This window comes from Pan troglodytes, chromosome 18 (assembly GCF_028858775.2).
Source record: "Pan troglodytes isolate AG18354 chromosome 18, NHGRI_mPanTro3-v2.0_pri, whole genome shotgun sequence".
Taxonomy (NCBI): Eukaryota; Metazoa; Chordata; class Mammalia; order Primates; family Hominidae; genus Pan; species Pan troglodytes.
The window spans coordinates 4,953,308-4,976,886 of record NC_072416.2 but is presented as its reverse complement, the minus strand read 5'-3'; the positions used below and the strand labels follow the sequence as shown (position 1 = coordinate 4,976,886).

The 23,579-nt window shown below is 42.3% G+C and overlaps 1 long non-coding RNA gene across 1 annotated transcript; it reads right to left on the bottom strand.

Annotated features, from left to right (window-relative positions):
• Window positions 1-12: 12 nt before the first annotated feature.
• On the bottom strand, window positions 13-23,533 carry LOC134808729 (uncharacterized). Its single transcript, XR_010152235.1, has 2 exons — window positions 22,999-23,533; window positions 13-226 (listed from the first exon to the last, which is right to left on the bottom strand). It is a non-coding gene; the product is annotated as an uncharacterized LOC134808729 (long non-coding RNA).
• Between the last annotated feature and the right edge of the window lie 46 nt (window positions 23,534-23,579).

Genomic DNA, 23,579 nt, shown 5'->3' with positions numbered 1-23,579 from the left:
AACTGATATCAATTGCATGGCAGCTAGTGGCAGGTCTTTTTATTGGAGCACTACTAAAACGAAGATACAATACAATGCAGAAAATAGCAATGGCATCAAGATTTCAAGGATTGCTACCAGAGTCTTCTGTTTCTAAAATAAAAACAAAAGCTAAATGTCAACCCAAAACAGAACACATGTGGTGAATGCTCTTCCATTTAGAACACTTTAATTTCTTCCAGTCTCCCTGCAAAACACATGAAAAAGAAAAACACAGAGTAAGAATTAGTTTGAAACATCTCCTTTTAGCCTTTCTGTAACTCCAATGGCCAGAAATCAGTAACAATGATGTCATCTTTAATAATTACATGACTCATTTGCAGAAAAGGGCCCCTTTCCATGTAAAGTTCTTAATTGTTCTTTAACCCGTTATTATGAACCAATTTAACTTAAACATTCAATCCCCTCCAAGGACTTATATCTTCCCACAGATAACCATACCAACTTTAAGATGAAATCCTTCCAGAGAAGAAGTTTTAACTTTCTGAACACCGTCATTTTCCTAGCTGAAGAGGAGGGCTCATCACTCGTCAGGAAACAAACGAGGGAAAATGTTATGCATAGTACAAAAGTGTTAAGAGTTACTTTTTCATCCTTGAAAACTTTCTTCTTTGGGGCTTCCAGATCATTGTGATGAACTACTTTTCCTCCTATCATTCTAGCAATTCCTTCTAAGTCTTTTTGCTGATACTTCCTCCTCTTTCCAACCTCTAAATGCACTTCAGGGCTCAGTCTGTGCTCTCCTTAGGTGATCTCACTCAGCTCTTAGATTTGAATCCATCTATATGCTGATGACTTCTAAATTTGTATCTCCAGCCTAGACCTTGCCTCTGACTCTAAATCCAGATACCCAACTGCCGGCTTAATATTTCCATGTGTTTCATCTAAGTTGACATGCCCAAACTGAGCTTTCTTATTCCTGTTAAAAGATTGTCCTACAGTCTTCTTCACTGTTAACGTCGGTTCCATTCTTTGAGTTATATAGGATTATTATCTTTTTTTTTTTTTTTTTTTTTTTTTTTAGACGGAGTCTTGCTCTGTCACCCAGGCTGGAGTGCAGTGGTGCGATCTTGGCTCACTGCAACCTCCGCTTCCCAGGTTCAAGCGATTCTCCTGCCTCAGCCTCCGAGTAGCTGGGATTACAGGTGCCCACCACCATGCCTGGCTAATTTTTGTATTTTTTGGTAGAGATGGGGTTTTACCATGTTGGCCAGGCTGGTCTCAAACTCCTGGCCTCAAGTGATCTGCCCACCTTGGCCTCCCAAAGTGCTGGGATTAGAGGTGTGAGTCACCCAGCCCGGACTTATTCTTTTTTAATGACACAGGAAAGCAATATGTTACAAAACGAACTGGTTACAAGCAGTAGGTAGAGGATGACTTCAATTTTAATTAAAAATATATAAAATTATGAACATGTATATAAAAAACTGGAAGGTTAAATACCAAAATATCAACAGTATTTAATTCTATACAGGATTATTGTTGACTTCTCTCTCTTTCACAGCTCAAATCCAGTTAGTCAGCAAATCCTGTTGGCTCTACCCCTGAAATAGACCTAGAATTCAATCCCTTTCACCACCCCTATTCTTACCGTCCCTTGCCGGGATTTCTGCAATACCTTCTTTGGTGGTATCAGTACATCTGCCCTTGCCACTTTGCAATCCATTGTCCATGCAGCAATAAGAGGACCCTGTTTGAGTCAGATTACGCTTCCTCCTCTGTTCAAAACTCTCTACTGGCTCTTATCTCACTCCAAGCAAAAGCCTTGCCTTACAATGAACTACACAGTTGTACATGGTATAGTTCCTGTTCACTTTCTCATGTCATTCTGTCTCCTAGTTTACTTCTCTCCTTCTCCCTGCTCCTGTGTCACAGGCATAGCTGCTCTTCCTAAAACACACCAAACACACTTTTGCCTCAAAACTCATATCCCTCTGTCAAGTACACACTTCCCTCGTGTATCAACACTTCTAGCTCCCCTACTACTTTCAGATATTTCCTCAAATGTCACTTTCTCAATGAGGTCTTTTTGATCATTCTATATAAAATTTCAACATCCCTATAGATGTCATATCAACTTTCCATGTTTATTTTTCTTCTTAGCACTTTTAAATGATTTACATGCTATTTATTTGCTTATTTAATCTGACATCCCTACTCAAATTTATGTTCTGTGAAAGCAGGAATCGTTTGTTCTGATTTTTTTTTCCAACACCGAATCCCAAGACACAAGAACAGAGGCAGCACACGGTAGGAACTCAGGAAATATTTGATGAATGAATGAATGAATTAAAAGGTATGCAGTCTTTGTAGGCAAGTGACTGAAGCAAAAATGACTGCGAGAAAGAAAAATACCTCGGATAGCAGAAAGTTCCTTCTCTTCTCAATCTTTTTGTTTCCCAAGTGTAATACATGCTTTAATTTTTTAGATACTATTATTATAACAAAAATGAGATTTTCATTTACAGAAAACATTTTTCCAGTGGGGAAAGAAAGGGGAATATATTTTTTCTCAGGTGAAAGCATCTCCAACTTTGCACAAAAGAAATTAAAGAAACAAGACTCATAAATATGGAGAAAATATGACTATTGTTCCTGGAAAGTCCTCCTTCTTGGATGTGTTGTGTCTCTTGTCTCTTACTGTACTTCCTGTAATGCTACTTCCTTAAATACAGAGACAGTGTTTCCTTCTCCTGAACATAAGAATTTTAGAAGCAGCATCTACAATAGTGAATGCAGGCCAGGCGCGGTGGCTCACACCTGTAATCCCAGCATTTTGGGAAGCTGAAGAGGGTGGATCACCTGGGGTCAGGAGTTCAACACCAGCCTGGCCAACATGGCAAAACCCCATCTCTACTAAAAAGAAAAAAAAAATTAGCTGGGCATGGTGGCACATGCCTGTAATCCCAGCTACTCAGGATGCTGAGGCAGGAGAATCACTTGAACCTGGGAGGCGAAGGTTGCAGTGAGCCGAGATCGCACCATTGCACTCCAACCTCGGCAACAAGAGTGAAACTCCATCAAAAAAAAAAAAAAAAGGCCAGGCGCGGGGGCTCACACCTATAATCCCAGCACTTTGGGAGGCTGAGGCAGGTGGATTACCTGAGGTCGGGAGTTTGAGACCAGCCTGACTAACATGCAGAAACCCCATCTCTACTAAAAATACAAAAATTAGCTGGGTGTGGCGGTGCATGCCTATAAATCTCAGCTACTTGGGAGGCTGAGGCAGGAGAATCGCTTGAACCCAGGAGGTGGAGGTTGCAGTGAGCTGAGACACGCTATTGCACTCCAGTCTGGGCAACAAGGGCGAAACTCCGTCTCAAAAAAAAAAATCTGTCAAGTCACTGGCTGAACGCAGAGATAATGAAACAGAGACTTCAGTGCTCACACACAACAAGAAATATAGTCTCTTCAGCAAAGTCACTAAACAAATGGACAACTGCAGTTTTCAACAAGTATCAACAGCAATTTCTGGGGAGAAATGAGAATCTGATTTCCAGAGCTACCAACTACAGTATTCAAAATGTATAGCTCTCAGTAAAAAATTACAAACCATACAAAGACATAGGAAAGTATGACCCATTCACAGCAAAAAAGGAAGCTGACACAAACCATCCCTGAGGAAGCCCAGACATAGGACTTACCAGGCAAAACTTTTAAATGGACTGTCTTAAATATTCTCAGAGCTCAAGATCATGGACAAAGAACTAAAGGAAATCTGAAGAATGAAGTGTGTACAAGCAGAAAATTTCAATATACAGAAAAATTTTAAAGAAACCAAATAGAAATTCTGGAGCTGAAAAGCATAAAAGCTGAAACAAAATAATTAGCTAGAAGAATTCAAAGAAGATTTGAGCAAGCAGAAGACAGAATCGGCAAACCTGAAGATAGGGCAGTTAAAATTACCAAGTCTAAGGAGCAGGAAAAAAAAATGAAGAAAAATGAACAGACCCTAAGGGACCTATGGGACACCATCAAGTGTACCAAATACACGTTGTGAAAGTTCCAGGAGAAGAAAGAGATAAAAACATGTTTGAAGAAATAATGAAATAATAACTTCTCAAATTTGATCAATACATGAATCTACAGATCCAAGAAGCTCAACAAACTCCAAGTACAAGAAACTTTAAAAGACCCACAAAGAGAGTTATTATAATGAAACCGTTGAATGCTAAAGATAAGGAGAGAATTTTTTTTTTTTGAGACAGGGTCTGGCTCTGTGGCATGATCATAGTTCATTGCAGCCTTGACCAGCCAGGCTCTAATGAGCCTCCTTCCTCACCCTCCCAAGTAGCTGGGATTATAGGCATATAGGCATATGCCACTACGCCCAGCTAACTTTTTTATTTTTTGTAGAGACTGGGTCTGCTTTGTTGCCCAGGCTGGTCTTTAACTCCTGGCCTCAAGCGATCCTCCCACCTCTGTTGCCCAAAGTGTTGGGATTACAGGTGTGAGCCACCATTCCCAGCCCAAGGAGAGAATCTTGAAAGCAGTAGGACAGAAGAAACTTGTACAAGGGATCTTCAGTAAGATTAACAGCTAATTTCTCATCACAAACCAGGGAGGCAAAAAAGCAGTGGGATGATATATATAAAATGCTTAAAAAAAAAAAAAAACTGTCAAGAATCTATACCCAGCGAAACTATCTTTCAAAAATGAAGGAGAAATTAAGACATTTTTTAGGTTAAATAAGAGCTAAAGAAATTTGTCTCTAGTAGACCTGCCCAAAGAAGCATGCCAAAGGAAGTCCCTCAGGCTGAAACAAAAAAATGCTAGATGTAATTTGAAGCCATATGAATAAATAATTATCAGTAAAGGTAACTTTTTAGGTAACTATAAAAACTAGCATTGGCCGGGTGCGGTGACTCATGTCTGTAATCCCAGCACTTTGGGAGGCCAAGGCAGGTGGATCACCTGAAGTCAGGAGTTCGAGACCAGCCTGGCCAACATGGTGAAACCCCGTCTCTACTAAAAATACAAAATTTAGCCAGGCATGGCGGCACACGCCTGTAATCCCAGCTACTCGGGAGGCTGAGGCTGCAGAATCACTCGAACCTGGGAGGCAGAGGTTGTAGTAAGCCAAGATTGCGCCACTGCACTCCAACCTGGGCAACCAAGAGCAAAAGTCCATCTCAAAAACAAACAAACAAAAAAAACAACTAGTATTATTGTACTTTTGGTATGTAATACCTCTGTTTCCCATATGATTTAAAAAATAGAGCCAGATACAGTGGCTCATGCCTATAATCCCAGTGACTCACAGGTTAAGACAAGAGGATCACATGAGGCCAGGAGTTCAAGACCTGCCTGGGAAACATAGTGAGATGTTCATCACTCAAATTTTTTTTTAATTAGCCAAGTATGGAGGCACACACCTGCAGTCCCAGCTACTCGAGAGGCTGAGGCAGAAGGACCACTTAAGCCCAGGAGTTCAAGCCTGCAGTGAGCTATGATCATGCCAATGTACTCCAGTCTCGGTGACAGAGCAAGACCCTGTCTCTAAAATTTTTTTTAAAAAACAAGCTTATGCACACCCATGCACTATCATGAAAACAGAGTATGTATAGGCCATAAAGAAAATTTCAGATTGTAAGAGGTTGAATGATACTGACCACATTTCTAGATCACACTACACTAAAAGTATTAACAATAAAATAAAAACACCAAAACCAAAAAAGCAATTTTTTTAAATGAAAAACTCTCTCCTAAACTGCAAAATATTCTATCAATCAAGAAAATGAGAAGACAAGCCATAGACTGAGAGAAAATATTTGTAAAAGACATATCTGATAAAGTACTATTATCTGAAATATACAAAGAACTGTTAACAATAAGAAAACAAACAACCTGATTTAAAAATGGGCAAAAAACCTAAACAGTTACTTCACTAAAGAAATATACATATGGCAAGCCTGTAATCCCAGCACTCTGGGAGGCCGAGGTGGGCGGATCACGAGGTCAGGAGATCGAGACCATCCTGGCTAACAGGGTGAAACCCCGTCTCTACTAAAAATACAAAAAGTTAGCCAGGCGTGGTGGCGGGCGCCTGTAGTCCCAGCTACTGGGGTGGCTGAGGCAGAAGAATGGCGTGGACCTGGGAGGCGGAGCTTGCAGTGAGCCGAGATTGGGCCACTGCACTCCAGCCTGGGCAACAGAGATTCCGTCTCAAACAAACAAAAAAAGAAATATACACATGGCAAATAAGCATATGAAAAGATGCTCAACCTTATACATCATTAGGGAATTGCAAATTAAAACAATGAGATACCATTACACACCTTGATATAGTTTGAATTTGTGTCCCTTCCCAAATCTGATGTTGAATTTGTAATCCCCAATGTTGGTGGTGGCACCTGGTGGGCGGTGATTGGATCATGGGGATGGTTTCTCATGAATGGTATAGTGCCATCCCCCTAGTGCTGTTCTCATGGTAGAAGTGTGTAGCATTTACCCCACTCTCTTCCTCCTGCTCCAGCCAGGGAAGTGGTAGAACTCACTTTGTCTTAGGCTATGATTATAAGTTTCCTGAGGCCTCCCCAGAAGCTGATGGCAACATGCTTCCTGTACAGCCTGCAGAACCATAAACCAATTAAACCTTTCTCATGAATTACAGAGTCTCAGGTATTCCTTTACAGCAGTGCAAACAGACTAATACACACCTATAAAAACGTCCAAATCAATGGATATGCCATGGGTGTGGAGCAACAGGAGCTATTGTTCATTGATGGTGGAAATGCAAAATGGTACAGCCACTTAGGAAGACAAGCGGTTTCTCACAAGAGTAAATAACCCCTTACCACATGATCCTGCAATTATGCTCCTCGGTATTTATCAAACGAGTTGAAAACCTATGTTCACACAAAAACCTGCACATGGATGTCTAGAGTACTTTACTCATAATTGCCAAAACTTGTAAGCAACCAAAATGTCCTTCTATAAGTGGATGGATAAATAAATTGTGGTACATCCAGACAATGAAATATTATTGAGCATTAAAAAGAAATGAGCTGGGCCAGGTGCGGTGGCTCACGCCTGTAATCCCAGCACTCTGGGAGGCTGAGGTGGGCGGATCACCTGAGGTCAGGAGTTCGAGACCAGCCTGGCCAATATGGCAAAACCCTGTCTCTACTAAAAATACAAAAAATTATCTGGGCGTGGTGGTGGGCGCCTGTAATCCCAGCTACTCAGAAGGCTGAGGCAGGAGAATCACTGAAACCTGGGAGGTAGAGGTTGCAGTGAGCCGAGATCACGCCATTGTACTCCAGCCTGGGCAGTAAGAATGAAACTCCACCTCAAAAAAAAAAAAAAAAACAGAAACAAAAAGAAATGAGCTATTAAATCATGAAGAGACATGGAGGAACTCTAAATGCATATTACTAAGTGAAAGAAGCCAATGTAAAAAGGCGACATACTATATAATTCTAACTATTTAACATTCCAGAAAAGGCAAGCAAAACTATATATATATCAGGGCCAGGAGCGGTGGCTCACGCCTGTAATCCCAGCACTTTGGGAGGCCAAGGTGGGCAGATCACCTGAGGTCAGGAGTTTGAGACCAGCCTGGCCAACACATTGAAACTCCATCTCTACTAAAAATATAAAAATTAGATGGGCGTGATGGCAGGCACCTGTAAACCCAGCTACTTTGGAGGCTGAAGTGGGAGAATCGCTTGAACATGGGAGGCAGAGGTTGCAGTGTGCCGAGATCGTACCATTGCATTCTAGCCTGGGCAATGAGAGTGAGACTCCATCTCAAATAAATAAAAAAAATACAAAAATTAGCTGGGCATGGTGGTGCATACCTGTAATCCCAGCTACTCAGGAGGCTGAGGCACAAGAATCACTTGAGCCTGGGAGGCAGAGGTTGACGTGAGCTGAGATTGTGCCACTGCAGTCTAGCCTGGGCAATACAGTGAGACTCTGTCTCAGAAAAAAAGAATCAGTGCTTGCTGGGCAGGGTGGCTCAAGCCTGTAATCCCAGCACTTTAGAAGGCCAAGCCAGGAGGATCTCTTGAGCCTGGGAGTTTAAGACCAGCCTGGGCAACATAGCAAGACTCCCATCTCCACCAAAAAAAAATAAAAACCCAAAACCACAAACCAAAATTAGACAGGCATACTATAGTCCTAGTTGCTTAGGAGGCTGAGGCAGGAGGATTGCTTGAGCCCAGGACTTCGAGGCTGCAGTGAGCAATGATTGCACCACTGCACTCTAGCCTGGATGACCCACAGAAAACCTGTCTCAAAAAAAAAAAAAAAAAAAAAAAAAAAAAAAAAGAACGAAAGAAAGAAAAAAGAAGGATTGACAGGGAAATTAAACTCCTAAAATAAATAATCCACTAGCACATCCAGTCAATACAAAAAAAGGAACAAACACACTGTCAGACATATTAATGAAGAATGAAAAGGAAAAAATACCCAATGTTGTACAGAAAATTAAATATTTTTTGTAACACTATGCTAATAAATTTCTCAATCTATCTGGGATGGGTTGATTAGGAAAATAGAAGTAACTACTATAATCCAGTAAGAGACTTTTTTTAAAACCTAAATATTTATTCACATAAACTGTTCAAGAAATTGAGAAATTTCTCAGAGTCCTCCAAGCAGTGTAAGTGCAAAAACTCAAATGGGTAAGTTATTTTTAACTACAAGCAATAGGTCATTCTAGTGCTATTCAAACTAATCCATAAGCAGAGAGAGGGTAAACTTCCACTAAAAAAAATCAGGTTAACTAATGATGATATGAAAATCTGACAATGACAACATTTTTTTAAAAAAAAACTAAAGCCCATTCTTAGTAAAGAGAAGATGTAAAAATCCTTGCTAGCACATAGAATCTAGAAATGCATTAAAAGAATAATATACCATGAACAAATGGAAAATTTATTCCAGAAATATAGGAATGATTCACTATTTTCACCATTATGATTTCTATTAGTTTAATTCATTATATCAATTGCTCAAAGGAATAAAAATATAATGTCAATAAATTCCCAAGGCATTTGATAAAATTTTCCATCTATTCTTTGATACTTTTTAAAAAAATTCTTAGAAACAAAATCATCTATAATGTGTTAAAAACACATTTCTCAAATCAAAAGCAAAGATATTTTCTGGTGACCACAGAAGCATTCACAATTAAGACAAAACCAAGATTAAAATGCCAGTGGCAACATTATTTTCTAGCATTATTCTGGAAACAGTAACCCAGAGCCATTGTGTCCAGTTATGAGGCCTGTTCCCTATACCAGGGCATCTGGCTCATAGGATGAGAAGCAGGGCTGAGATCCACTCTATGCTCCACTCCACCTGGCCTAAGGCTGGATCTGCTGGCTGAAAGTTCCACTCAGGGGTACCTTTATCTAATTGGTTTGTGCAGTTGGGTGCCTTTAACTAATTGGTCCACTCAGAAGAGCTGCCTTTATCTAATAGGTGGGGAGGCAGGGATCACCTCTTGGCAATTCCTCACCAGGCACGGTACCCTATATAAGCTCCTGGTGGCCCTATACTCCTACAGTTAAATGATAAGATGAATCAAGAGGCATAAATATAGGTAAAGAGGGAACTAGATTATGATTGTTTGCATGTTATTAAGTGGTATACATAGAAAACCCAAGAGAACAACTGAATAACTATAAGAAACAGTAAAAGGTAAGGTAAGATAGCCAGTTACAAAAGTAGTATATAAAAAAATCAATAGTTTTCCTATCAAAAACCAGGTAGGACAATGTATTTCAGGAAAAGATCCCTTTCACAACAGCAACAGCAGAAGAAAACATTTAGGAATAAATATACTGAGAAATATGCAAGATCTCTAGGATGGAAACTGTAAAACTCTATCAATAAACATAAAATTAAGGCTTGAATAAGCCAGGCTCAGTGACTCGGTGCTGGTCACGGTTACTCAGGAGGTAGGATTGCTTGAGCCCAGGAGTTCATGACCATCCTGGGCAACATAGCGAGACCCTGTCTCTAAAAAGAATAAATAAAAAGCTTGAGTAAATGGAGCAACATATCCCATCCTTGCACAGAAATAGTCAATATTTTTAAGATATTAATTTTTCTAAGTACATCTACAAATGTTCTGTAACCCAATAAAAATTTTAATGAGATTAAGAAATTTGATTCTGAAGTTCACATGAAAGATAAAGCTGTGAGACTAGCCAAGAAAATTCTGAGACAGCTATTGACCAGAGATGATCCAAATATTAAAATATGTTGTTAAATAACTTCATTAATGAAAAGAACATCATACTAGTATAGTAACAGATAGCCCCCAAAAACAACTTATATAGAGAACCATATATATATGGAAATTTAGTATATTATAAACATAGCCTTTCAAATAAATCACATAAATATTAAAACAGTATTAATACCTATTTGTTTAACAACTAGATGAAACAGACCAATTCCATGAAAGACATAAACTACCTAAATTCACTCAAGAAGTAAGTAACCTGAATAGTCCTAATATCTATTAAAGAATTTGTATCTGTAGCTATAATCCTTCCAAAAAAACAAAATCCAGATGGTTTCACTGGCAAATTCTAACACTTAAAGAAGGAATAACACTAATTCTGTACAATCTTTCCCAGAAAATAGAAGAGGGACAACTTCCCAACTCATCTTATGAGGTCAACATTACTGTGATCCAAAGCCAGATAAAAACATCACGAAAAGACATAGCATGAAAAACACAATGCAACTCACAATATTAAGAGGCTTAAGAATAAACCACTTAATCATCTCAGTGGATGCAGATAAGTACATCTGACAAAAGTCAACATTCATTCATGGTAAAATCTCCCAGCAAACTAGAAATAGAAGAAAATGAAAATTTCTTCAACCCAATAAATAGCAGCTACAAAAACCTACAGTTAACATGATACTTGATGGTCAAAGACTCAGTGCTTTCCCCCTAAGATTAGAGAACAAGCCAAGGATGACTACTCTCACTGCTATTCAACATCATCCTAGCCAGTGCAATAAAGCAGGAAATAAGAGACATACATTGTACTGAATACTATAGGCAATTAAAAAGAAAAGAGACATAACAGATTGAAAAGAAATAAAAGCATCTCTATTCTCAGATAACATGACTTTCTATGTAGAAAATCCCAAAAAATTCAAAACAAAGTATTCTACAACTAATGAACGAGTTTAGCAAGGTCACGAGAGACAAGATCAGTATATAAAAATAAATTGGCTGGGTACAGTGGCTCACGTCTGTGATACCAACACTTTGGGAGGAGAAGGCAGGAAGATCATTTGAGGCCAGGAGTTCAAGACCAGACTGGGCAACAAGCAAGATCCCATCTCTTTAAAAATTTTAATGATTTTAAAAAATAAAAATAAGTCATATTTCTATGTAACAATAAAGAACAAGTGGAAAATTTTAAGTGTCATTTGTAGTAACATTGAAAGAAGGAAATACTTTGGTATAAATTTAATAAAATATGTGCAGAATCCAAATGCTGACGAAACAACGCTGGTAAAAGTTTTTTTTAAATATTAAATGTTTTTGGCCAGGCACTGTGGCTCACACCTGTAATCCCAGCACTTTGGGAGCCTGAGGCGGGAGGATCACGAGGTCAGGAGATCCAGACCATCCTGGCTAACACAGTGAAACCCCGTCTGTACTAAAAATACAAAAAATTAGCTAGGTGTGGTGGCAGACACCTGTAGTCCCAGCTACTCAGGAGGCTGAGGCAGGAGAATGGCGTGAACCTGGGAGGTGGAGCTTGCAGTGAGCAGAGATCACGCCACTGCACTCTAACCTGGGCGACAGAGCGAGACTCCATCTCAAAATAAATAAATAAATAAATAAATAAATAAATGTCTTTTTCTTTTCTAGCACGTTCCTCTAAATACAATTAAATATTAAATAAATAGAAAGGTATACCATAATTACAGATCGAACAAGCCAGTATTATTGAGATGTCAATTCTCCTCAAACTGATTTATAGATTCAATGCAATTCCAATAAAAGTGTCAGCAGCATCTTTTCCAGGTATCAACAAGCCTACTCTCAAAATTATATAAAAAGCCAAAGGGACTAGAATAGTAAAAATAATTTTGAAAGAGGAACAAAACTGGAGGACTCATACCACTACCTGATTCCAACAGCTACTGTGCTAGTCAAACCACTGCAGTATTACCTGAAGTACAAGTAGGTAAACTATGGGCCATGGGACCTGTTTTTCTATAGCGTACAAACTAAGAATAATTTTGATACTTTTTTCTTTTTTTTGAGATGCAGTTTCACTCTTGTTGCCCAGGCTGGAATGCAATGGTACCATCTTGGCTCACTGAAACCTCCGCCTCGCAGTTCAAGCAATTCTCCTGCCTCAGCCTACCAAGTAACTAGGATTACAGGCATGTGCCACCACACCTGGCTAATTTTGTATTTTTAGTAGAGATGGGGTTTTACCATGTTGGTCAAGCTGGTCTCGAACTCCTGACCTCAAGGGTTCTGCCCACCTTGGCCTCCCAAAATGCTGGGATTACAGGCATGAGCCACTGCACCTGGCCAATACTTTTTAATAGTTGGAAAAATTGTCCTCAACCAGAGTTACCAAACATAAATATCTCTGAATTTAGTTTTTCAAGATTGTGTGTTGAAACTTATACTGTGGTACAGTCTATTTATTCATGTATTTATTTTGAGACAGGGTCTCACTCTGTCACCCAGCCTGGAGTGCAGTTGCAGTGGCCCAAACTTGGCTCAATGCAACCTCCGCCTCCTAGGTTCAAGGGCTCTTCCCACCTCAACTTCCCAAGTAGCTGGGTCTATAGGCACCCAGCTAATTTCTGTATTTTTTTCTAGAGACGGGGTATTGCTATGTTGCCCAGACTAGCTCAAACTCCTGGGCTCAAGCGATTGGCCCACCTCAACCTCCCAAAGTGCTGGGACTACAGGTGTGAGCCACTGTGCCTGGGCAGTACAGCCATTTTTATAACAACGAATGCTGCTTGAATCATGAGTAATGGCAAGCTGCTTTAAGCATTCCTGTCCTAGTCCATTTTGTGCTGCTATAACAGAATACCACAGATGGGTAATTTATAAATAATAGAAGATTATTTGGCTCACAGTTTTAGATGCTGGAAGGTCCAAGATTGAGGGGCTGCATCAGGTAAGGGCGTTATTGCTGTGTAATAACATGGTGAAAGGCATCATGTGGCAAGAGAGGGCAAGAGGGGGTTGAACTCACTTTTTTTTTTTTTTTTTTTTTTGAGACAGAGTCTCGCTCTGTTGCCGGGCTAGAGTGCAGTGGCACAATCTCAGCTCATTGCAACCTTTGCCTCCTGGGTTCAAGCGATTCTCCTGCCTCAGCCTCCCGAGTAGCTGGGACTACAGGTGCGCGCCACCATGCCCAGCTAATTTTTTGTATTTTTAGTAGAGATGGGGTTTCACCATGTTGGCCAGGGTGGTCTCAATCTCTTGACCTCATGATCTGCCTCCCAAAGTGCTGGGATTACAGGCGTGATGAACTCACGTTTATAACAAACCTACTCCTGTGATAATGACATTAATCCATGTATGAGAGCAAAGTCCCACCTGCAACACTATTGCATTGGGGATTAGGTTTCCAACACTTGAACTTTGGGGAACACATTCAAACCACAGCACTTCCCATGCTGGTGAAATTTCAAACGAGAAGTAAAATCTCCATTCCCACACAAATTTCTAGCAGATATAACTTTTTTTTTTTTTTTTGAGATAATGTCTCACTCTGTTCCCCAGGCTGGAGTGCAGTGGTGTGATCATGGCTCACTGCAGGCTTGACCTCCTGGGCTCAGGTCATTCTCCCATCTCAGCCTCCTAGGTAGCTGAGACTACAGGTGTATGCCACCATGCCCAGCTAATTTTTTGTAGGGATGGGGTTTCACCATGTTGCCGAGGCTGGTCTTGAACTCCTGTGCTCTAACTCCTGGGCTCATGCCATCCACATATCTCAGCCTCCCAAAGTGCTGGAATTACGGAAATGAGCCACCACACTTGGCCAGCAGATACGTCTTCCAAGTTTAAACTACAGTTCCAACATCATTTGTTCCAGATCTCTACGCAAGTGCAAAGGAAATTTCCACATTTCAAAATCCATTTAACTGTGCAACTGAGGAGCTTCCACCTAACCTCCAATTGGAAATGATTAATGTGCAATGTAATGACATGTCAAAAGGCAAGTATCAAGAGAAGAATCTAACATATCAATGTCTTTGAAGTCATATGCTCAATTGAAATCATATGTTCATGGCAAAAAATGTAAAACCTCACTACAGATCAGCATTAACAGATGAATATGTAGAAATGATTCTTGACAGTACGGAACACTAACTTTGGATCCCAATTAAGTAATATATTATCCCATCAAAAAAATCCCATTCCCAGCCAGGCGCAGTGGCTCACACGTGTAATCCCAGCACTTTGGGAGGCCGAGGCGGGCGGCGGATCACAAGGTCAGGAGATCGAGACCATCCTGGTGAACATGGTGAAACCCCCGTCTCTACTAAAAATACAAAAAAAAAAATTAGCTGGGCCTGGTGGCATGCACCTGTAGTCCCAGCTACTCGGGAGGCTGAGGTGGGAGAATGGCATGGAGGCGGGAGAATGGCATGAACCCGGGAGGTGGAGCTTGCAGTGAGCCGAGATTGCGCCACTGCACTCCAGCCTGGGCAACAGAGCGAGACTCCTTCTCAAAAAAAAAAAAATAATAATTAATTAATTTTTAAAAAATCTCATTCCCATTACTAGGTCCATATTATTTTTAAAATTATATTCAATTATCATACTGAATTTCATTAATAAAAAATTTTGTGGAAACTTGCTTTGTCTCTTTATATAAGTAATTTATTGAATTTTGCCTATTGGCATGCAAAAACCTAAAAAATTTGCTATCTGGCCCTTTACAGAAGACATACAGCTCAATAGAACAGAATAGGGAGTCCAGAAATAAACCGACATATATGGTCAATTAATTTTTGACAAAGTTGCAATTCAATGGAAAAAGAATAGTCTTTTTAACAAACGTGCTGGAACAAGGGACATCCATGTATGGAAATAAAATTTTGACCCATACCTCAACTCATTACACAAAATTAATTCAAAATAAATCATAGACTTAAGTATAAAATCTAAACCGTAAAACTTCTAGAAGAAAACACAGGAGAACATCTCTGTGACCTCACAGTAGGCAAAGATTTCTTAGATATGACACCAAAACCATAGTAAATTGGACTTCATCAAAATTAAAAACCTTTGTTCTCGGCCAGATGCAGTGGCTCACACTCGTAATCCCAGCACTTTGGGAGGCTGAAGCAAGAGGATCACTTGAGGACAGGAGTTTGAGACCAGTAGGGTCTCTACTAAAAATACAAAAATTAGCCAGGCGTAGTGGTGGACGCCTGTATTCCCAGCAACTTGGGAGGCTGAGGCAGGAGAGTCACTGGATCCTGGGAGATGGAGGTTGAAGTGAGCTGAGACTGTATCACTGCACTCCAGCCTGGATGACAGAGCAAGACCCTGTCTCAAAAAAAAAAAAAAAAAAAAAAAAAACAGAAAGAAAAAGAAACACTTACTAGAAGTCTTTATTCTCTAAAAGACACTCTTAATAGGCCAGACATGGTGACTCACGGTGGTGAGTTCACCATGGTGGCTCACCATGGTGACCAGGCATGATGGCTCATGCCCAGCACTTTGGGAGGACGAGGTAGGTGGATCATGAGGTCAGGAATTAGAGACCAGCCTGACCAACATAGAGAAACCCCATGTCTACTAAAAATACAAAAATTAGTTGGGCACAGTGGCAGGTGCCTATAATTCCAGCTACTGAGGAGGCTGAGGCAGGAGAATCACTTGAACCCGGGAGGCAGAGGTTGCAGTGAGCTGAGATCGTGTCACTGCATTACAGCCTGGGCAAAGGGCAAGACTCTTCCTCAAAAACAAAAACAAAACCAAAACACTCTTAATAGAATAGAAAGAAAAAAAACACGCTTAATAGAATAGAAAGACCATCCACTGAGTGGTAGAAAACATCTGCGAATTGTTGTATACAAAGTTGTATACAAAATATATAAAGAAGGCCAGGCACAGTGGCTCACACCTGTAATCCCAGGATTTTGAGAGGCTGAGGTGGGTGGATCACCTGAGGTCAGGAGTTCGAGACCAGCCTTGCCAACATGGTGAAACCCTATCTCTACTAAAAATACAAAAATTACCCAGGCGTGGTGGGGTGCGCCTGTAATCCCAGCTACTCAGAAGGCTGAGGCAGGAGAATCGCTTGAACCCAGGAGGCAGAGGTTGCAGTGAGCCGAGATAGCACCACTGCACTTCAGCCTGGGCCACAGAGCAGGACTCCGTCTCAAAAAAGAATAAAAAATAGGCCAGGTGTGGTGGCTCACACCTGTAATTCCAGCATTTGGGAGGCCAACGCGGGCGGATCACAAGGTCAAGAGATCGAGACTATCCTGGCCAACATAGTGAAACCCCATCTCTCTAAAAATACAAAAATTAGCTGGGTGTGGTGGCGCATGCCTGTAGTCCCAGCTACTCAGGAGGCTGAGGCAGGAGAATCACTCGAACACAGGAGATGGAGGTTGCAGTGAGCCAAGATCGTGCCACTGCACTCCAGCCTGGCGACAGAGCGAGACTCCATTTCAAAATAAAAATAAATAAATAAATAAATAAATAAAATAAAGAACTTTCAAAACTCAACCATAAGAAAACTAACCACCCATGTTTTTTTAATGGGCAAAAGATTTGAAGATGCTTCAACAAAAAGAGCCGGGCACAGTGGCTCAAGGCTGTAATCCTAGCACTTTGGGAGGCCAAGGCAGGTGGATCACCTGCGGTCACAGGTTTGAGACTAGCCTGGCCAACACTGTGAAACCCTGTCTCCACTAAAAATACAAAAAAAAAAAAAAAAAAAAAAAAAAATCAGCCGGGCGCGGTTGCTTACGCCTGTAATCCCAGCACTTTGGGAGGCTGAGGCAGGCAGATCACGAGGTCAGGAGATCAAGACCATCCTGGCTAACAGGGTAAAACCCCATCTCTACTAAAAATACAAAAACAAAATTAGCTGGGCGTGGTGGTGGGCGCCTGTAGTCCTAGCTACTCGGGAGGCTGAGGCAGGAGAATAGCATGAACCCAGGAGGCAGAGTTTGCAGTGAGCTGAGATCACGCCACTGCACTCTAGCCTGGGCAACAGAGCAAGGCTCCGTCTCAAAAAAAAAAAAAAAAAAAATTAGCTGGATGTGGTGGTGCGCACTTGTAATCCCAGCTATTCAGGAGGCTGAGGCAGGAGAATCGCTGGAACCTGGGAGGCAGAAGTTACAGTGAGCTGAGATTATGCCACTGTACTCTAACCTGGGTGACAGAGCAAGACTCTATCAGAAAAAAAAAAAAAAAAGAACATATGCCTGACAACCCCATGAAGAGATGCTCAACATCATTAATCATTACGGAAATACAAATTTAAACCACAATGAAATACTACTACAAATTTATAAGAATAGCTAATATATATATATATTTTTTAGGCCAGGCACCGTGGCTCATGCCTGTAATCCCAGCACTTTGGGAGGCCGAGGCGGGCGGATCACCTGAGGTCAGGAGTTCGAGACCAGCCTTGCCAACATGGTGAAACCCCGTCTCTACTAAAAATACAAAAACTAGCAGGGCGTGGTGGCGCGTGCCTATAATCCCAGCTACTGAGGAGGCTGAGGCAGGAGAATCGCTTGAACCCGCGAGGCAGAGGTTGTAGTGAGCCGAGATCGCGCCATCGCACTCTAGCCTGGGCGACAAGAGCAAGACTCCATCTCGGGAAAAAAAATAAAAAATAAAAAATATATATTTTAAGTGTTGGAGAAGGTACAGAGCAACTGGAAGACTTATCTATTGCCAGTGGGAATGCAAAGTGGTACAACCATTACGGAAAACATTTTGGAAGTTTCTCATAAAGCTAAACATATACTATACAACCCAACAATCCCATTCATAAATTTTTACCCAACAGAAATGAAAACTTAAACACAAATGATTATAGAAGGCTTTACTCATAATCTCCAAAACTGGAAATAAACCAAATGTTCTCAATTAATGAATGGATCAACAAACTGTGGTATATTCATTCAGTGGAATTCTATTCAGCTATAAGAATGAACTATTGATATACCTGACATGCACAAATCTCAAATATATTAAGTGAAAGAAGTAAGACTCAGACTATATACACTGTATGATTTCATTTATATGACATTCTGGAAAAGACAAAAATAGGAATAACAAACTAAAATCAGTGCTTACCAGCAGGAGGGTAAGAAGAATTAACTACAAAAGGGACATCATGAGGAAATTTGGGGGAATGATGTCTGAATTTGGTTGTGGTAGTAATTACACAACTCTGTACATTTGTCAAAATTCATAGAATTATGGGTGGGCACAATGGCTCACACTTGTAATCTCACTACTTCGGGAGGTGGAGACAGGTGGATCACATAAGGCCAAGAGTTCAAGACCAGCATGGTCAACATGGTGAAAACCCATCCCTACTAAAAATAAAAAAATTAGCCAGGCCTGGTGGCATGCACCTAAAGTCTCACCTACTTGTGAGGCTGAGGCACAAGAATTGCTGGAATCCGGGAGGCAAAGGTTGCAGTGAGCCGAGATCCCGCCACTGCCCTCCAGCTTGGGCAACACAGCGAGACTCTATCTCCAAACAACAACAAAGATTCACAGAATTATAACCAGAAGGAGTGAATTCTACTATATGTAAACTGAGATTTTAATGATTCTGTTTTTAAGTGTTGAGAAAATTGGCTAGCTCACTCCAGCAAAATAAGCCCCAGATGGATAAAGGTTTAAACATATAAAATTTCATTATAAAAGCACTTTTATATTATTAGAGTGGGGACTTTTTTAAAAAAATAAGTATGACCTATAACCTGGAAACTATAAAGAAACAGACTAATAAATCTGATTACATAAAAAAAAAACAACTTTTCTTTGAAAAAAAGGTAAAAAGTTGACAGACAACCTGGGGAAAACACCTATAATACATTTGCAAAAGCACCTGTTCCATTGAGCCTAGACCCCGCTTTCCACCATTGTATCACATTGATGGAGAGTTTTCCAAACACAGGAGAGAGGTTCAAATGTCAAATGTCCAATTTTCATTTCTGAAAAGAAAACTGAAGAATCATGCCCACAGAATATCATTTATGGAAAAATGATAAATAATGCTACACTTGTATAGGCTAATCTATATATGTGTGCAAATACATTTAAAAAACTTTAAGAAGCGTATTTACCAAACTATGACCATGGAGAGGAAATCAGGGAAGGGGATGGCGGTTACAAAGAACTTTGGTTTGCCTATTAGTTTGAATTTCTCAACAAGAATATATTCATGTAACACTTGTTAAATTTAAAATTAATTTGAGAGCATGCAAATCATTCATAAAAATCATCTCCTCAAAATTTCTAAATGTTTAAAACCTAAGCAACATAACTATTTTAAAGCGAGTGATTTGGTTTAGACAAATATAGTTAGGAAACAGCTTACTTATAGTTTCTGTACTACTTAATAGTACAAAGGAAATCCCTGAATAATTGAGATATTCCATGTATTAATGCCCATTTTTGCAATTCATAGTCTGTATTGTCTTCAATTGCTGTATCTTTGCTTCTAACAACATATTGTTGGGCACTCTGAATTCTATTAAAGTATAGATGGTGGCTTATTCACATTTTTATTGCAAGTTTCATCTGGCATATAGTAAGCACACAGTGAAAACTAAATCGAATTAAGCCACTCTGTTTTGTGAGATCCTTCAAAACACATAAATTTCATTTGTTGGGCCAGGTGCAGTGGCTTATGCCTGTAATCCCAGCACTTTGGGAGGCCGAGGTGGTGGATCACGTGAGGTCGGGAGTTCGAGACCAGCCCGATCAACATGAAGAAACCCCGTCTCTACTACAAATACAAAATTAGCCAGGCATGGCGGCGCATGCCTGTAATCCCAGCTACTCGGGAGGCTGAGGCAGGAGAATCGCTTGACCCCGGGAGGCGGAGGCTGCAGTGAGCAGAGATTGTGCCATTGCACTCCAGCCTGGGCCACAAGAGTGAAACACCGTCTCAAAAAAAAAAAATTTTCATGCGTTTGTTTCCATAGCATACAGTATAATGCTTAGATCACTTATTGAGCCCTTGCCGAATGCCAAGGACTTTTCTAAGTCCCGTACTTTACATGTTTTAATGCATCTAATCCTCACAACAATTCTGTGAGGAATTCTTATACAATCCTCATTTTATACTAGGAAACCAAGGCACAGAAAGGTCCAGTAATTTGCCTAAAGACATTAAGAGCTGGAATTTAATCTGAGGCAGTATGGCCAGAGTTCAGTTTTAACCATTACAATATAATGCTTCCCAATCACTGAATGAAGGAATATGTGTACAGCCCTTGGTCTACAATGCATCTCTGAATTATAACATCATTCCCAGGGAAACAATCAAAGAAGCCCTATTCTAAGATACTGTATTGAATATCAGCAATTTGGGTACTGTTGTACGATACAATAGATAGATACATAGATAGATAGATAGATAGATAGATAGATAGGGTATAGTATTTGTACCCCTTCAAAGAATTGGGAGCTTATTGGTTTAATTATATCTAGCCGACTAGTATAATGGCTAGGTTTACTGCCTTTTGTGAAGCTGTAAGATTTGTTTATGAGTGTCACCATCCACTATAATGTTTACCATCAATCTTGAGAGAAAAGAAATGTTTGAACCATAGTAACTTCAAGGAGTGTATCCTTCAATTTCTCAGCATGTACTCATGGTATATGGATGTGAGTGTTTCCATATAAGAGAGGGGTAGAGTCCAGGAGCCTGAACACGGAGGTTGTCATCTCAGCTCTACTGGGTGACTCTGAAGAAATTATGACCTTATCTGGGCCTCCATCTGGAAAGAAATGACTAGGTGGAGCATCTAGGTTTGCTTTATTTTTTCAGTAGTGGGCCTTGAGCACAATGTGATGAATTATCCAGTGATTGTTGAAGGGCATCAAAAGGGTCCAGCTCACTGTGGGCAACTGTTTTTTAACAGTTCAGAGCCTGAAATTTTTGGGCATAAGATACTTTTCCCAGTGGCCTTCACACCCTCCCACCTCATGATTGTGATTATAATAATTAACAATTAACCTGGCAGAGTTAAGAAAAAAGATATAAAATTAGTACCCTGCAATTGTCTGTCTTGATGTGTAAGGTCATCCTTCTTCCAAAATTCCTACCCTATCTTCCATCTAAGGTAAATTCTGAGTCAGCCAGTTCTGGTACTGGATTTGGTTACAGAGAATTGGGATCCAGTTTTGAAAAGGCCGGAAAAACGTGCAAGGTCTGACAAATTCAATTTGGAAATGGCAAGGATTGGTTTTGGAAAGAAAAATGACTGAGGATATGGCCGGGTGAAGACAGGGCCAAGCAGCCAAGTTCACATCATTTTCTGGGACGAAGCAGAGAATGGGGAAGACATTTTGGTTGGGGTGTTGCAGTCTGTGAAGACTGATGGGGAAAGGGGGTTTTTAGGATGTTTGCAGCGCATTAATAATCCACTCCCCCACCCATCCTGTAACTGCATTCAATTGTTTGGGGTTTTTTTTTCCCCCTGTATGCTCATTACGGAGACTAGGCTATGTAAATCCCTAGCTATACTCACATTATATACTACCATTTATTTGGCATTTATGTGTCAGGTATTGTAGTAAGCACTTAAACATGCATTTTCTCATTTGACCCAAAAAAGAAAAGAATACACCAACAAAAAACCTTTGAGTTTGCTATTATTATTAATTACTATTATTATAATTTCAATTTTAGGGATAGGAAATTGAGACTCAGAAAGATAAAAATGACAAGTCTACATTAATTGGTGGGCCAAGATCTGAAGCCAGGTCTCTGTGATTCCACTGAACAAATTATTTAGCACGAGCCTCCTCCGCCCCAGGCACTCTAGGACCCTGGATCTAGGCATGAACCTGACGAAGTCCCTTTGCTCGCGGAATGGGCTATCCAGAACATCATCAGAGCGAAAGGTGCTATGTACACAGTAAAATGGGGAACGAGCCGCTCAAACCCTACTCCATCAGGACTCTTGGGGGTGGGCGATTTCCGCCCCCGGCCCGGGGCGTTACATTAGGTCGGGGCCGTCGGGTCGTGGTGCCGGCGGCTGGCTGGGCGCGGGGCTGGCGGTGCGGGTCGCAGGCGGCTCCCAGTGGCAGGACCGGCAGCAGCCCTCCCTCACCCGGGGCGCCGGGACCACGGACGCACCTCACTGTGGTCCGGCCGCTGGCGGCGCTCGGGGACCCATTGGCCCCGGCCCGCGGCAACTGTCGGCCCCGCGCGGCGCCCGCCCTCATGCTGGAGCCCGGGAGTCCCTCACTCCACCTCTCCCTGCCACGCCAAGGGGGCCCGCCCCTCCCAGGCTCTCCTGCCTGGGGCGACCCAGTCCCACGACCCGGTCCGGCCCAGGGACACCCCGACCCACCTCCCCACTCCCCTCCCGTTAGACCGCGACCCGTCCCTGGGACCGCCTAATGTGACACGCCCGGGACCCTCCCTGCAGGCGACTCCCTGCAGGGCCCCCGCCCTGGACACTCCCTCCAGGTGACCCCGTTCCGCTCGCTTCGTGAGGTGACCCCGACCCTCCCCGGACCATCTCCTCAGGTGACCCCGACCCTCTCCGGACCCTCCCCGACCCTCCCCTCAGGTGACCCCGACCCTCCCCAGACCATCCCGTCGGGTGACCCCAACCCTCCCCGAACGCCCCCACCCTCCCCTCAGGTGACCCCGACCCTCTCTGGACCCTCCTCACAGGCGGCCCCGCCCCACCCCGGGACCCTCCCGCCAGGTGACCCCGACAAGGCCGGGCCCTCCTGCCTGAGGTGACTCCTACCCGGCTGGGGACCCCCGAGGCCTTCCTCGCTCCTTAACTGAGGGCGACTCCGCTCATCCCGGGACACCGCGCCTTCTCCTGTAAACTCGACGCCTGCCCCGACGGCCGAATTCCAGAAGGTTCCTCGCCGCCGCCTTGCCTTCGGTCGCGCCCCAGCGCCCTGCCAGAGGCGGGGAAGCCCTTCCCTCGGTGCCAGGAGTGACGAGGGCCCAAGGAAAGACAGTGCGTAAGGAGAAATGGAGAAACGGCCAAAGTCGAGTTTCCGGGTGTGAAGACTTCCACTGCTGTGAAACCCACGTGCGCAGAGTCATTCCTGTCAGAGGCCACCGCGCCCTCGCTCGGCTACCGCCGCTGCGCGCCCCCTGCTGGACATAGGCGCGGGCACAGAGCAGTGCGCAGGCACGGGCTGCCGCGCGGCCGGGTGGGAACCGCGTACTCGCAGGGTGGCCGACTGCGCACGCGCAACCCAGAGCGCCCTCTGCCGGGCATGGGCGACATGCAGGGGGCACCGCGCAGGCGCGGGGTTGGGCTGGCCGGAGCGGCCGAGGCGGCCGGGGGTGGACCGGGCACCTGCAGGGGCG